The sequence below is a fragment of the Schistocerca americana genome, chromosome X (assembly GCF_021461395.2).
Source record: "Schistocerca americana isolate TAMUIC-IGC-003095 chromosome X, iqSchAmer2.1, whole genome shotgun sequence".
NCBI lineage: Eukaryota > Metazoa > Arthropoda > Insecta > Orthoptera > Acrididae > Schistocerca > Schistocerca americana.
The window spans coordinates 605,523,985-605,539,246 of record NC_060130.1 but is presented as its reverse complement, the minus strand read 5'-3'; the positions used below and the strand labels follow the sequence as shown (position 1 = coordinate 605,539,246).

Below are 15,262 nucleotides of genomic sequence, written 5' to 3'. Positions count from 1 at the left end.
AATCCACAGTAAAATAGAAATACTAACCATCCTTATTTACTGTCAAATGTGTAGAGCGTGTGGTAATATCCTGGTGGAGGATGGTGGGTAAGGTTGAGTTAGAAGCCGCTCGAATGTAACACAGTCCCTTCATTAATTTACTACAAGCTCAGGCCCTCATCTGGCATGTCATTATACATACAACGTTCCCATCCTTGACAGTTTCAGATATCTATATCACGGAAAACACTGATAATAGCCGGCCGGGGGGCCGAGCGGTTCTAGGCGCTACAGTCTAGAACTGTGCGACCGCTACAGTCGAAGGTTCGAATCCTGCCTCGGGCAGGGATGTGTGTGATGTCATTAGGTTAGTTAGGTTTAAGTAGTTCTAAGTTCTAGGGGACTGATGACCTCAGAAGTTAAGTCCCATAGTGCTCAGAGTCATTTAGCCACTGAGAATAAACAATAAGTCTGTAAGATGTTTCGTCATCATTGTAGACCACATCCTTTTCATCTCAAAACATCCTACACGAGACAATACATACTATTAGCAAATCTTTTAGCACGTTGCCTATTACAGAGAAACATCGCTATAATGACCCGAAGAAAATGAAATTGAGTAACAAACTATCTCATTCTTCCATCCAACTCCTTCGGTATATCTGTCTTATCAGCACCGAAAGTGAAACTAACTATGGAGGCGAAGAGATGCGCAACCATCTGATCTGCTTATTTTCTGTGACACGGACGCTGGATACAGATTCAATTGACGATTATGTAAAGGCCTTTTAATAATTGAAAAACGGCTCTTATGCATAAAAAATAACTGTATTTGATGGTATTGGCTATTGTAGACTCCTATATATTTCAGAACTTCATGGAATTACGAGGGAAGGTCAAGGATAGTTCTGAACTATGCAGAAAAAACGAAGAGTATGCTTATTCTCAGATGCCCACAGAGAAAGTGCACACAAAATCTAACGGAGATGGTGTTATGTGGGTGTATATTATGGAGATATGTTCTCGGCTCTGGTCTTCTTAATAGAATTTTTTTAATATATTGCTGGAGACGAAACGAGATTATTGCATAATATGTGTAATGTAAACAAATGACCTAGCAAAGTGTGTGTGGGTAACTTTAGCTCATGGCATACGGGAAACTGTTGCTTTCCTACAACAAAACGAAGCGCATTTACTTTCAGATACGGTACTCTTGTAAATGCGTCATTTCAGTGAAACAAAATCAAGAAACAGTCAGAGTATTTTTAACATCTGGGACTTAATGTAGATGCCAGCCCTACTTGTGGGTTTCATATTCTGAAACTTTCACTGCTGTTTTCACCATGATTGTGATCTCTATCAGTCACTGATGCTGATACACAAGTGACTGTGTACTTAGTTTACATTCATGTTCGTTCTATGGTGTTCTTTGGTATCATATTTTGGGTAAATTTTCGAAGAATGTTCTTAGTTATCAAGGTATTGTTACAGCTGTCTGAATTTTATGTCCACGAACGTCTTGTAGGTTGAAATTTACATGATTAGCACTTGGATAACCGTCCCTTAGTTATTGTACAGAATGGAGTATGCTGTTCAGCAGGTTCGATTTTCAATAGTCTCCCATCAGAATTAAGAAACATAAGGAATGTAATTCATATTTTCAAATCTTAGTCGGAAGCTTTGCAGCAGCACGGTACGTTTATTGCGAACAAGAAAAAGGATTCAACGCATAGTCAACATTAAGGTCGTTTGAGCTAGACCTCTAGCTTAGGAGAATTGGGGAGGAAATAGATAGCAATCTTGTTGAAGGAAATATTCCGGCATTCACGTCAAACAATTTAAAGAAATCACAACTAAATGACTATGGTCCAGGTTCATTTAAACCCGCTGATCAGGAATATATTTGCTGTGTCTTAGACACTGCGCCATCTCTCTCGGGAATTTTTACTGACCTCCTCATAAAATCCATTCCGCCAGCCTCTAATACATGAAGTCGTATTTTGGCTTGACACTGAAGTACTGTTATTTGAACAATCTCAAATTGTTTGACAATTACAGTGCTGGGATAGTCCTCAGGTTTTCGGATATTACAGCGTTTAATACGAAAATTCATGGAGTCCTTAATGTCATATTGATGATGGAGTTTAGGTCAATTTTAAATCTTACACTCATAATAGAAATTTAAAATTATCTAAAATTTGTATCAATGTTTTCTTGTATGTGATGATTTGATACTTCTACGTCGACTGCAAATTTGAAAGTTTAGCTAAAGCCTTTAGTGAAAATAATACACTATATTTGATTTATTTGGAATTGTAGCATGAAAATATTTTCCTGTTATCGTTGTAACTACCTAAAAAAAGCAAGACTGATGAAAACGCGGTATTTTAGTATAAAGCGAAAATATATATGGTTTCATCTCACGCGCCATTGCCGGAACGTATTCAGACTTTTAAACGAATGGGCGCCCGCTGAAGATGAAACTGTTGTTGTTGTGGTCTTTAGTCCGAAGACTAGTTTGATGCATACGATATTGCAGTGCCTGTGATATTCTGAGTACGGTGCAAAGTTCCTTTGCACATGCATGCACGTCCAAAAGAACAGACACTGCGGCGACCACAGACGTTACGAAACACTTCAAATGAATTCGCAGTTGCGTATAAGGATTATCATCAGCTGTAGAATGGAATGACGACAATGAAAATGAAACCGTATATACCGCTTATCGCGAGCTATCCCCTTACTATTTGGCTATCCGTGCACGATTTACGGCAAGACCCAAACTTCCATACGTCGTCAGCCATGCGTCTACGGCCTGTACTCGTATATCCATTATGTTTAATCCCGTACACCCAAACGTTGTACTTCAAAGTCGCTTGCCCGGTATCGGCAGATAAATACGATATTGCAGTGCCCGTGTTGTTCTGATTACGATGCAAAGTTCATTTGGACATGCATGCATGCATCCGGTCTGGCCGTGAGTCATGCACAGATAACCAAACGATAAGGCGACCGTTAGCGATTAGTGGGAAATCCGGGTTTGAGTCCCCGTCCGGCACAAGTTAGCATTGTCGTCATTCCATTGTACAACTGATGGTAGTCCTTATTCGCAGTTGCGAATTCATTTGATGTAGTTTGACGCAGTTCTCCAAGCTAGTCTGTCGTGTGCAGACCTCTTTATTTCTGCATGGTTCAAATGGCTCTGAGCACTATAGGACTCAACATCTGTGGTCATCAGTCCCCTAGAACTTAGAACTGCTTAAACCTAACTAACCTAAGGACATCACGCACATCCATGCCCGAGGCAGGATTCGAACCTGCGGCCGTAGTGGTCACGAGGTTCCAGACTGTAGCGCCTAGAACCGCACGGCCACACCGGCCGGCTATTTCTGCATAACCACTGCAACCTACGTCCGTTTGAACCTGGTTTTTGTTCCTAGCACTTGGCTCCATACCAAATTGATGATTCCTGGATGCCTGAGGATATGTCCTCTACCGCGTCGAAGCATGTTTGCGCCATAAGAAGATAAATATACGAATTTTGCAAGGTGAACCTCTACAAATACATCTCATTGTTGTACTCGCAGATCATAGGTTATCATCAAAACAGGCAGCCGGTTTTGGTGTGGGAAGCGGAGCAGTCACCCCGCGGTGGCCTGTGGGAGAAAGTGGTGTCCTAAATTTGGGCAGAAAGGGTAGCAGCAGAAGGCTGTGATGCGGTTTCCCAACAGCGCGGTGAAATGCACCTCCCCTCCCTGTGAGCCGACGCCGGCCGGCGCCGTGGCTGTTGGCTGGCGGCTGTGCGCATTAAGCTGCGTGCCGGCCCCGCGGACACCTCGCGCCGCCCGGTGAGTAGCCACGCGCTAATCCGCCCACACGACGATCCCGGCTTTTGCCTACCGCTCCACCTGCAACTAGCCGCGATCTTTCACCTCTACCAGCGGGCGATTTTCCCTGTGTCCTAAAGGCAATGAAATCATTTTTTTAAATTTTTTTATTCATTGCTTGGGATTCCACGTTTGTTGACAACGGAGATAGATTAATCACATATATGTTCCGTTGCTCCATCCTAGGATTTATCTATCACTTATCACTTTAGCCACCTCTGGCAATGTATATTGATGTGAAAAATGCCTAGTTGCACCGTGGTTCGGAATCCGCGTTAAACTGTAGGTCCCCCTGTAACTGGGGGGTAGGTCTGTTTCAAAAGTCGGAGGACGTAAACGGCGGCATACAACCTTCAACTGGACCTTGCCCAATAAGGCACTGTGGTGTTTAAAACAATCTTCGCCGGCCGTTGTGGCCGGGCGGTTCTAGGCGCTTCAGTCCGGAACCACGCGGCTGCTACGGTCGCAGATTCGAATCCTGCATCGGGCATGGATGTGTGTGATGTCCTTAGGTTAGTTAGGTTTAAGTAGTTCTAAGTCTAGGGAACTGATGACCTCAGATGTTATGTCCCATAGTGCTTAGAGCCATTTGAACCATAAAACAATCTTCGGATTGGTGACTACTTTACTTTTTACTCCATCCTAATGAATGGAAATAGCAGGTTCAAATTGTTCCAATAGGAAAGACACTTCACAAAATTGATTTGTCTGGGAGCCGATTGAGGTGGCGGAATACTTCGTGCACAGGAGCTATATTCCAGAATAGCAGGGTTCGAATTTCCTTGTGATCACCCTGTTTCAGCTTCTCATGCTCGCCCAAGGTAGCATTAGAGGAATCCTGGGTGTGATTGCTTTATATTGGTCATGACTGGCATCTGCTCAGTACTCGAAACTGTAATGACCAGAGGAAGGCAATGATCACCATTCCTCTCCCTGATCTGCTAGAAACTGATACAACTGAATTCTGCGAACTTGTTGGGTAATTTACTTCGTTATCCTTGATGTCTATGAAACACTGGCGAAAGACTGCGACTGTGTCATATGTTTGATCAATCAGAAATACTTTAGCCGGTAATTTTTTTATTCTCGCCGTTTTTCATCAACGACGCGTTTCGAAAAGGTCTTATCCTATCTTACAATGGGAAACAATGTCTTTACATTCATTTTCCGACATCTGAGCGTGTAGAATTTCTCGTCCCGTGTCGTTTTTGTCAATATTGCAGCCAGAAAAGGCGTTCTATTAATTGTGAGCTAATACACACACGCACACACAGACACACACACACACACACACACACACACACACAGACGCGCGTGCTCTCACGCGTAACCCATCGTTCGCTTCAGAGATTCCATACACACAGAAATCGCAAGTCGAATGCAAGGTAAATATTGTCCACCTTAATAAGATTAAATATCTTTTCTAAACGGGAATAATAAACTTCATTAGGATGATTATTGCAGTGATAATTAATTTTCAGTCATCAAAAATAAGTAGGAGATTTAAGACATTTCAAACAACCTTCCATACGTCCATCCCATTTCGTCATTTTAAACAATTCATTAAACTTCGTAGTAATCAGGATAATTGTAGATAAGGTTTTACGAACCTGTAGACATGGATGTCATAGAGCCACTACACAATCTTAGTAGGAACGTTCCTTGTTGATGGGACCATTCCTTTATTCAGCAGAAAAATTATTTAGAAAAATCTCAGTCAACATAATCGGATGAGCAACTGAACCCTGCTCATCCACATTGTAAGTCACGTCTTCATCTTTGCGCTCCGTTGGCCTGTAAACAAACAACTTCTTCAGTTCACTTTTTTTTAAGAACCTTGCGCCATTTGACTGTAAATTACAGTTCATTGATTCCACACAATCATGATACCGGCTTTATAGCACTTCTCAAGTACAAGTTGAAATATTACATAATGTCCGACATGCCAGGATGACAAGTTATCGTCGAAGATTCATATATCTGGTCTTATAAACTAGTCGTCCTATTACAGGATATGAGTGCACATCAAAGATACATAATAAGGATGGCATTGTTCACAGCGAATAAACATTAACAAATTGCGAGGAGTGTTTGACAGAAAATGTACTGCTGTGACCTGCATTCATAAATCAACTCTGTGATGTATGGACGTGATGAATTCAGGTCATAACAATGTATTGGCTCTCAAATACTCATTACAGATTGTTAATGTTTGTTCGCTGTGCTCAATGCCAGCTTTATTATGTATCTTTGATACGTACGCATATCCTCTAATAGCCCGCATCTCGTGGTCGTGCGGTAGCGTTCTCGCTTCCCACGCCCGGGTTCCCGGGTTCGATTCCCGGCGGGGTCAGGGATTTTCTCTGCCTCGTGATGGCTGGGTGTTGTGTGCTGTCCTTAGGTTAGTTAGGTTTAAGTAGTTCTAAGTTCTAGGGGACTTATGACCACAGCAGTTGAGTCCCATAGTGCTCAGAGCCATTTGAACCATATCCTCTAATACGACGACTGTTTTTAAGAGCTCATATATGTTACTTCGACGATGTCGTGCAATATAGGTACGTCGGTCATTTTGTGATATTTCAGCTTGCACTTGAAAATAGCTATAAAGCCGAAATCACGATTGTGTGAAGCAAATGGATAGTAATTTACAGTCAAATGGCGCAAATTTCTTTCAGAAAGTTTCGTCATGACTGTAATACCCGACGAAGGAAAAATCATTCTTCAGTTTAGGATCATCATTAGTAAAACCATTCGATAATGAACGGAAATAACTTGATATCGTTTAAGACAACGTAGTAGCACAGATTTATAAAACACAGTACAAAAATACTAGGTTTCATTTTGGCTACCTAACACCGTTTATCGAAATCTGGTTCCTCTTTATGTATTTATCTACAGAGTAAACGAGGTTTAGCTTTAAGATGAATCCATCACTGGAAGCAGTCGTCCTGGAGATATAAAATTAGAAGCTTATTTGCACTGAGAAGCGCCTAGGTATCCCCTCCCTTAAGAATGTCAATGTCATAACAGATATTTCCCGGTTCAATAACTTCAAGTATACTTGGTCACTTTGTCTGAGTTGACTCTCGGTTACTGCCCTGTAGAAGAAAGTCACCGTTGCAAAAATTTAGGAGAACTATGCACTATGTAAACCAAGATGGCTGGCTCAGAATCTTAACCCAAAGGTTTTCAGTATGAGTAACATTACTCCACCGCTTCACTAGCTTACTGCAGTACTTGAGAGCTGCGTACGGTCACCTCTGTGCTTTATACCATCAACAACTGTGATCACAACTTTTGACTATCAAAATTTTATAAAAATCTGTCCAAGCAACTGAGGTGTTATACTGAAGCTCTTTTGTAAACCACAGTCTGCTTCGGACTAACTGTCATAATTTGATGCAATGGTCGAGCTCCGGGTATCATTTCGTTGACAAACTAGAGTTACTACGCATAACTCATGTTCGTCGGGGACAGGGGTCATGATTTAGATTCTCCAAGAGTCCCCTAAATCTTTGCGGGCAGTCGTCGGGTGGGTTCCTCGGACAACACGACGCCCTGTTTTCGTACTCAGACTTGACCACTTCTAACAAAGGCACCGTCAAATAAACTCGTTGATAACAAAACGATAAATTCAGATATTCCTAATCAAACGCCAGTCCGAACGTTGGGTAGAAATTGTGTAAAAAGTAGAAATTCGAATTTTCAACTCATTTTGAGCTGTGGGTAAGAAAGAAAAAGAGTCCTTAACAAAGATAAACAAGAAGTACTGAGAGAATACAAATCTAGAGAGTGACGTAACCTCATAGCTTCTGTGGACAGCTGTTTCAGTGCCACGCAATGTTCAGCGCATCAGTGCACAACGACTATTTCAGAGGAAACTGTGTGTGTTGAACTCCATATTGACATATGGACTCCATACTGACTTACATAATAATATATCTGAATCAATTCAGAATTATTCATAAATTTCTAAAATACTTATAGTAATGCCCAGTGGAAAACTAACATCACAAAGTAAATTGCATAAATAATTTCAACAACACAATGACGCTACGGTAAAATTTCGTATCTCGTCTACTTATTCTGTCGGTAAGAAAGGATACTGCGAGAACGTATCTCGTATTTTAGAGGAGCGTATCGCACATTACCATCGAACCATCTAGACTGGAATTTTCTACCGTTTCCATGAATCATAACGGTCATTCAGCTCCGTCTAATTCCCTCCCACACCCTTTTCTATCTCTACTGATGCTCAGTCTCCAGTGGCCCCCATATGAACGGGTGCAAAAATTTGGGTTTCTGGAAACTGATGTTTCGTAATTTAATTGTGTACTTTTGTAGCGTGCGGCTCGTTGACGGAGTCGAATAGTATCAGATTATTGGAAATTGGAAATTTGTGGTAAGGTCTTATGGGACCAAACGCCTGACGTCATCGGTCCCTAAGCTTGCACACTACTTAAACTAAACTACGCTAAGGATGACACACACGCCCTTGCCCGAGGGAGGACTCGAACTACCGACGGGGGCAGCCGCGCGGACCGCGACAAGACGCCCCAGACCGCCCGGCTACCCCGCGCGGCGCATCAGATTACAAATCTACCTTTGTTCCCCGCTTGGCGTTCTTTCTAGCACGTGTGATTTGTTTCACCTCTGGCAATGATTTGTACAGGTAAAAAGTATCAAGTTCTTCGCGATTCGGAATCCGCGGTAAACTACATGTTCAACACTAACTGGCTGGGTATGGTAGTTCAAAGGTCGGAGGAAGCCAGAGGCGTACCGGCTCTAGTTGGTTAGCTGGTTGATTTGATCAGCCAGATCATCGGTCCCATCGGATTAGGGAAGGATCGGGAAGGAAATCGGCCGTGTCCTTTCAGAGGAACCATCGGGGCATTTGCCTAAAGTGATTTAGAGAAATAACAGGAAACCTAAATCAGGATGGCCGGACGCGGGTTTGAACCGTCCAGTGTGCCGACCCCAGTAGATCCAAGTTTAGTAAAAGGTATTTTGAAGTTTAAATCAGCCTTAGTACTGAGATAGCTTTAACTTACTTACTTTTATAGATAGAAGGTAATATTAATATTGGTTCCACAAAGTGCAATAGTTTGCTAGAGTGATGGTATTAACCCATTAGCTGCCGTGACTTCCATTTGGGGATTACATACTGTAACAGGCCCAGTAACGCTGTCTGTGTGTCTAGGACAAAAACTGAATGTTCTCTGCTTCGTGTGTAGCAACGAACTTAAAGTGATTACGTGCGTGCTTTACGTTGAGGACGCTTTCTCTTTTCAACCTCCACTCACCTCTTCCTACGACAAGTACGTGAATTTTGACGTCAAATCAGACGTTACATTTCGAGGCATATTTTGCTCATCGTGATTTTTTTCTCGATTGCTAGTGATTGTTGATTTCTATAGTAACACTGATTTTCATGCCGATATAATTATCGTGGCTACAATGGGCACAAATCTCCATTTGAGGGCTTGACTAAAATGACAAAATTATCAAAAGATTTGGCTGCAATACCGGAAAAGGGGTGACTTACTATTTGTGTATAAAGCAATAGTAATAAAGGAAAAATTTTTCAAAAAGAAAATAATTTGTAGTTAATGGGTTAATATAGAGGTATCAACATAGCTAGTTCTCCTTTTAACTTGTCGCACAAGACACAAGGCCTGTCCAAACGACCATGGCTTTGTTTGATCTTTCAAGTTTTCATGCTTAGAAAAGTCCTAGGAACACTATTTAATGATGGCTATACTTTAGAGCATGTGTCGTCACCAACTGATTTCGACCAGTAGTCTTACCCACCATAGCTTTGAAGACACACAGGAACGAACAAACCTCAACAGCCTCGTGAAACATAAAGATACAATGAATGATAATAAATTATATGTTTCAATACGAAACAGAAAAGTTGACTGTAATAATTTTTGTTAATTACGATTTCTCTTTGCTATTCAATTTGTGGGGAAAGGAAAAATAATGAGCTATTGCTAACTTTCGATACATTTCATGGCCTCTTGGCGGATATTTTTACGATTCTCTGTTACTGTTGATTACATTATTACTCTTGTTCTCATCCTTATACTTGTCTCCTTGCAGATTCAACGGCTGCCATTGTCTCGAAAATACAAATATGTTTCACGCGGATTTACACTTACACAGAAATTAATAGAATATTTTTCGTTAGAATTTGAGCTGGTAAGCTTGAATAAATGTATTATCAAACAAGTTTGCTCAAATAAATAGTAGGGGTTGAATGACACTAAATATCCTCAAAGCAATTAGTGCATCTAAAAATCGAGCAGCTGCAGGCCAAAATAGCAGCAGGAGAAAGCATGTGTGGAACCAGACAGAAACATACCTACACCACCAGCTTTTATTCATCAATGTGCGTTGCATCATTTTCAAAATGATAAGCAACTTCTAGCGACGTATTTTGCAGACAAGAAAGCATTCGTATAAGCATTACCCTGTTTAGTCATTGCTGCACAGACAGTCCGATCTAGCAGGCTTTGTAGGTGAGTGTGGCATACGTATATATATAAAATTCCACGACGTTAATTTCTTTCATTCTCTTCTCTATTTCATGCGACACTAGAACTTAAGCTTTCGTAAACATTAAATAATTATTGGTCTTCTTAAACTCTATAATTAGTGCAGACGCTATTGAGTAAAATGTAATAACTTAGTCTTCTACTCTTCGCATTTTTCTTATTAAACTGTTTCACTTTGTCCGTATTGTCTTCTCGGTATATTTATCTTGATCGCTGATTCTGCAGCGTCCCGGCTACTCAGTTCTAGAACCCCTAAGCAAACGTGTATTTTTATTCTACTCGTTGTTTTTCAGTCTTCGAAATATGCAGTTTTCCTTGAAAGCGTTATCAAACCATCGCAGTGAAAGTGACGTCTGAAATTGTCGTCATGTTGAGATAATTAATCACTGGTACTGCATCCAGGAAATGTGCAGTCACAGTTTGTTTTCCGTGGTTTGTTAAGTAAACAACGGAAAATTATTGCTGCTGGCGAATGTCAGTACGGCTCGTTAAAGAACCCTAGTGTTAAGTCTTTCATCTATTTTCCCCGAGAGTAGCTAACGATTAGTCTCTAAAGTTCTTCTTGTTTCCTCCTTCTCCAGGAATTATGAACGAAGATATTCCTGGCTTCCTCCGTGTAGAACAGAAACAAAGTAGGATGGTGTGGAGACTTGCCTGAATCTCAAGGAAAGTACCCAGATCGTCATGGCATGGCATAAAGGCCACTAGAAAGTGGTATAAATCAAATGTTGCTATACTTAACTTTATAGCCGAACAGGACATGCCAAAATCTGAATGCGTTGTTCTTCGTAACGAATGGGCCTAAAATCATTGTACTAAAGACGATTTTGCCTTTGGCTTTGGTAAACTTGATTGTACACTTGCAGTTGTTTACCATTAAAACAATTATTTTTAAACTCTGGAAGTTACTCCGAGTTGATAGTTACGTCCCCCATTTGATTTTCGTCTTGAGCTTCGTTTCCTGTTTAGTAAACCACAATTATTCTCTACGTTGCTGCGTTAGAGAACTGTTGTTTAGAGCAACAGAGTGCTGACTGCGGGGGAGAGGGGCAAGTCTGGTGAAAAGGAGAGTGCGGGTGTTTATAAGAGTGTGGCAGTGGTTGGGTGGAAGGCCACGGTTTGTGGTGACGCAGAGTGGCGCATCGTTTCGCCACCCTGTGTTTCTTGTTTCTCGACCGGCCGCCGCTGCCCGCTGTCGCACAGTAGCCAGCACGTAGCGGCGCCTTCCACATCGCGCGACAACCCGCTGCCCGAATGATGGACTCGCTGCTCCTCCACCTTGTCCCCTCTATTGTCGACCAGGTAACAATACTGCTTTTGATGTTTAAATACACTTGTTTCCAGTAAAGTTCCACATAAAATGTAAGAACCGTATTTAAAAATAAAAATGAAATTTTATTTCGTTCTTCGGTGGCGTTCTCTCCAAATTTCGTTTACTACAAAAATATCCAGAAAAAAACTGCGACACTATCTTGAGAAGATGTTTCAGTTTTATATTTTTGTGTATTGTGACGATTTCTTCTAAGAATTCATTCTCGTTTTTTTGGCTCACCAGTTTTCGACATTTTATGTGACACGGGGACAAGATTGTTATTTGAGATCTCCATTAAAGTAGTGTAATTGAGAGAACGTATCATTGCTGTCACTCAAGAGCTATAAATTCAACTACGAATTTTGAAAAAGATTTTTCTTGAGTTTTAAGAATTACTTTTAGATAGAAACGGCTAAGAAGAATATAGCTAGTCGAGATACCTATGGAAATTGCCCTTGAATGTGTTCCAAACCTGTTTTGCTGCTCATCATAGCATTTTATCAGATGGTCGATTTCCAGCCAACTCGCGGGGTTCTCACCGAGTGTAGAAAGCCTGTCCCGCCACTTCTGTACGATATAACAATTATTAATTTGTAGCCGTCCGGAGTGGCCGAGCGGTTCTAGGCGCTACAGTCTGGAACCGCGCGACCACTACGGCCGCAGGTTCGAATCCTGCATCGGGCATGGATGTGTGTGAAGTCCTTAGGTTAGTTAGGTTTAAGCAGTTCTATGTTCTAGGGGACTGATGACCTCAGAAGTTAAGTCCCATAGTGCTCAGAGCCACTTGAACCATTTTTATTTACTTGTAAGCAGAAATTGTGACATTTTATTTCTTAGAGTTTCTATTTAGCCCTCTAATTCATATCTAGAATGAAACCGAACAACACATTTCATATCGACGCGTTGCATCCTGGAGGAGTTGCAGCAAACCAATTGTCTCCACAAACTACATCGTGCTCTAAGTACCTTAGAGAACCATAATGTTATGTCATCACTTCACGTTTCCGTTAGATACTTACAACGATACGTTTGCATCTGGAGTTTCTCGGGATATTTGTTTCCACGAAAACTGTCCCTCTACCTAAGATCCATTATGAAAGACGGAAAGTAGTATCGAACTGCCTAAATAAAGATTTACTCTAGCAACACGTACAACTGAAAGTTGACCTAAACGGCTCATCGGCTGTAGCTAATTATGAGTCTTTTTCTATGAACGTTTTTTAATAATTAGTCACATTTATTGGCGATCTGGTTTCATCAATAGGCTACCACTAAATAATGATCTATATTTTACGTCGTTGTTCTTAATGGTGACATTTATATGCGACTGAGCTATGGTAAATCATTGACTTTGGAATAAAGAGAACGTTATTTCAATCTCATTCCAGCAATTCTGATTCAAATTAACAGAGGCTTTCATAAAGACAATTGAAACAAATAAGCCCTCGGTCACAATTTTTTAGTTTTATTAACCAGGTTTCAACACTTCTAAGAGTGCCTTCATCAGAATTTAGGCGTTTAAACTGGTCTACAACATAATTACAAATTTCTGGGAAGACTCTCCGAGGAGCCCGTTGCAACCTGTGGCTGTACAGGTATGAGCAGCCCTTAGAGGCTCGCCTTCACACATTCCTTTTAAATGTTTTGTGACCAAAGGGCGGCTTCTGGCATGTTATTTGTTTTATTAGTGACATGTAGGTACTGTCTCTGTCTTGTATTGTCAGTCAGTACTCACACGTTTTTAGATAAAAAATTTTTTCTTCCCTCAAATTTGTAATTATGTTATAGACCACTTTAAATGTCTAAATTCTGATGAAGGCACTCTTAGAAATGTTGAAACCCGGTTAATAAGGCTAAAAAGTTGTGACCGAGGGCTCATTTGTTTCAATTTTAATTTATAAACGGTCACTGAACCAAGCAGCCATGTTCAAACCTATGCGTTTCATAAAGACGTTCACACGAATACCTTGTCGGATGTCAGAAAGTTCTCCATCAGTAAAGACCTCGCTCGCTGTGGAGGACTAAACTAGATATAACTAAAAAAAAGATAGTCAAAATATTACAAAAAAAAGAGTTTAGGATACTGATTCAAAAGTATTTAAGACTGGAAGTCTATTGAAAATTATTTCTTCAATTCGTGTCAGGATAGGAAGAAAGTATGTGTTTTAGTAAAATTTCTTCGAAATTTCTGTCAGTTTATGCTTTATACAAGAACATACTATTTTCTTCTCAACTTAGCCTTCTAAGACGAACTGGTATCATCTAGATTTCTTCTCTCACGAGCAACAAAAATTTATAAAATTTTGTGGGATATGAGAGTAGCGTTTCATGGGAGTGACGACAAATTAAGATCTGTCAGAAGTATTCAAATTTTATAAAATGGAAAATAATATTGGTATTTTTTTTTGTCCGAAATCTGCGATCCCTGTACGAGAATATGAGAACAAGGAATCAAATGTAACCTTACAAATAAGTTCAATGGCAGATGCAAGATGCCACTGGAACTCATGTCATACCATAACCAAATTTCGAGTGGCGGTAACTGTACGTCTGAGTTCAGTTACCTATCGGTGTGAGAGAGAGAGATTCAGCAAGCAGAGAAAGGTCCGAGTATTATGCGTGAAGTACTGAAGGGAAAAGCACAGTCGTAACAAAAGTAGTGTTTGGAAAGAGAATTATCAGGCACCAAAGTTTATATATTTGGCTCGACCTGTGAATTGTTTTTAACACCACTACCTCATTGTTGAGTTTTCTCGATACGTAAATTTTGTACTACCTGGAAATACGAAGGAAACAAATTTTACTGCAGCCAAATAAAAAAGGTTTTGACCACAGTACGACTGCTGACGAGAGCGAGCTGGAGAAGAGCAGTTTACGAGGGCTGTGAAGCACGTTGCGCAGTCCTTGTTGACGGAAAGGGCCGGGCAAGTGCGAGACATCCTTGAATATGCGCCCCACCCACGCAACCAAGGACGCAAGCGCCAGTCCTGGCCCCGCTTCCGCCTTCTAAAACCCTTACCTGTGAAATCTAACAACCTTCACCATCTGGTTCTTGCTGTAAAACAGAATATGTTTCGGAATCCATACTTACCACTCCTCAAATCTGCTAAGGTTTCCTTTCTAGGAATAGCGAACTATTATACTTCGGTCATAAGGAAACTTGTTTCTGTTTCTTTCATCAAGTTTCTGTGTGTTATTTGTCTTATACTCCACGTTCCAAAAAAGCAGTTATCACAAATGGCTCTGAGCACTATGCGACTTAACTTCTGAGGTCATCAGTCGCCTAGAACTTACAACTAATTAAACCTACCTAACCTAAGGACATCACACACATCCATGCCCGAGGCAGGATTCGAACCTGCGACCGTAGCGGTCACGCGGTTCCAGACTGAAGCGCCTTTAACCGCACGGCCACACCGGCCGGCCAGTTATCACAGACTTTGAATCTGCGTAGCTGTGAATTGGATAAGAGGGAGATGTCGCATAATGTAGGAAATTTACAACATACTGGTATCAAAATGGTT

The 15,262-nt window shown here is 41.0% G+C and overlaps 1 protein-coding gene across 1 annotated transcript in view; it reads left to right on the top strand.

Annotated features, from left to right (window-relative positions):
* The first annotated feature begins 3,805 nt into the window (after positions 1-3,805).
* LOC124555777 (elongation of very long chain fatty acids protein 7) overlaps positions 3,806-15,262 on the top strand; it is a 124,604-nt gene continuing 113,147 nt past the window's right edge. Inside the window, exon 1 of the mRNA XM_047129828.1 lies at positions 3,806-3,827. The gene's annotated coding sequence lies outside the window, so the exon portion shown is untranslated. The remainder of the gene's footprint in view (positions 3,828-15,262) is intronic.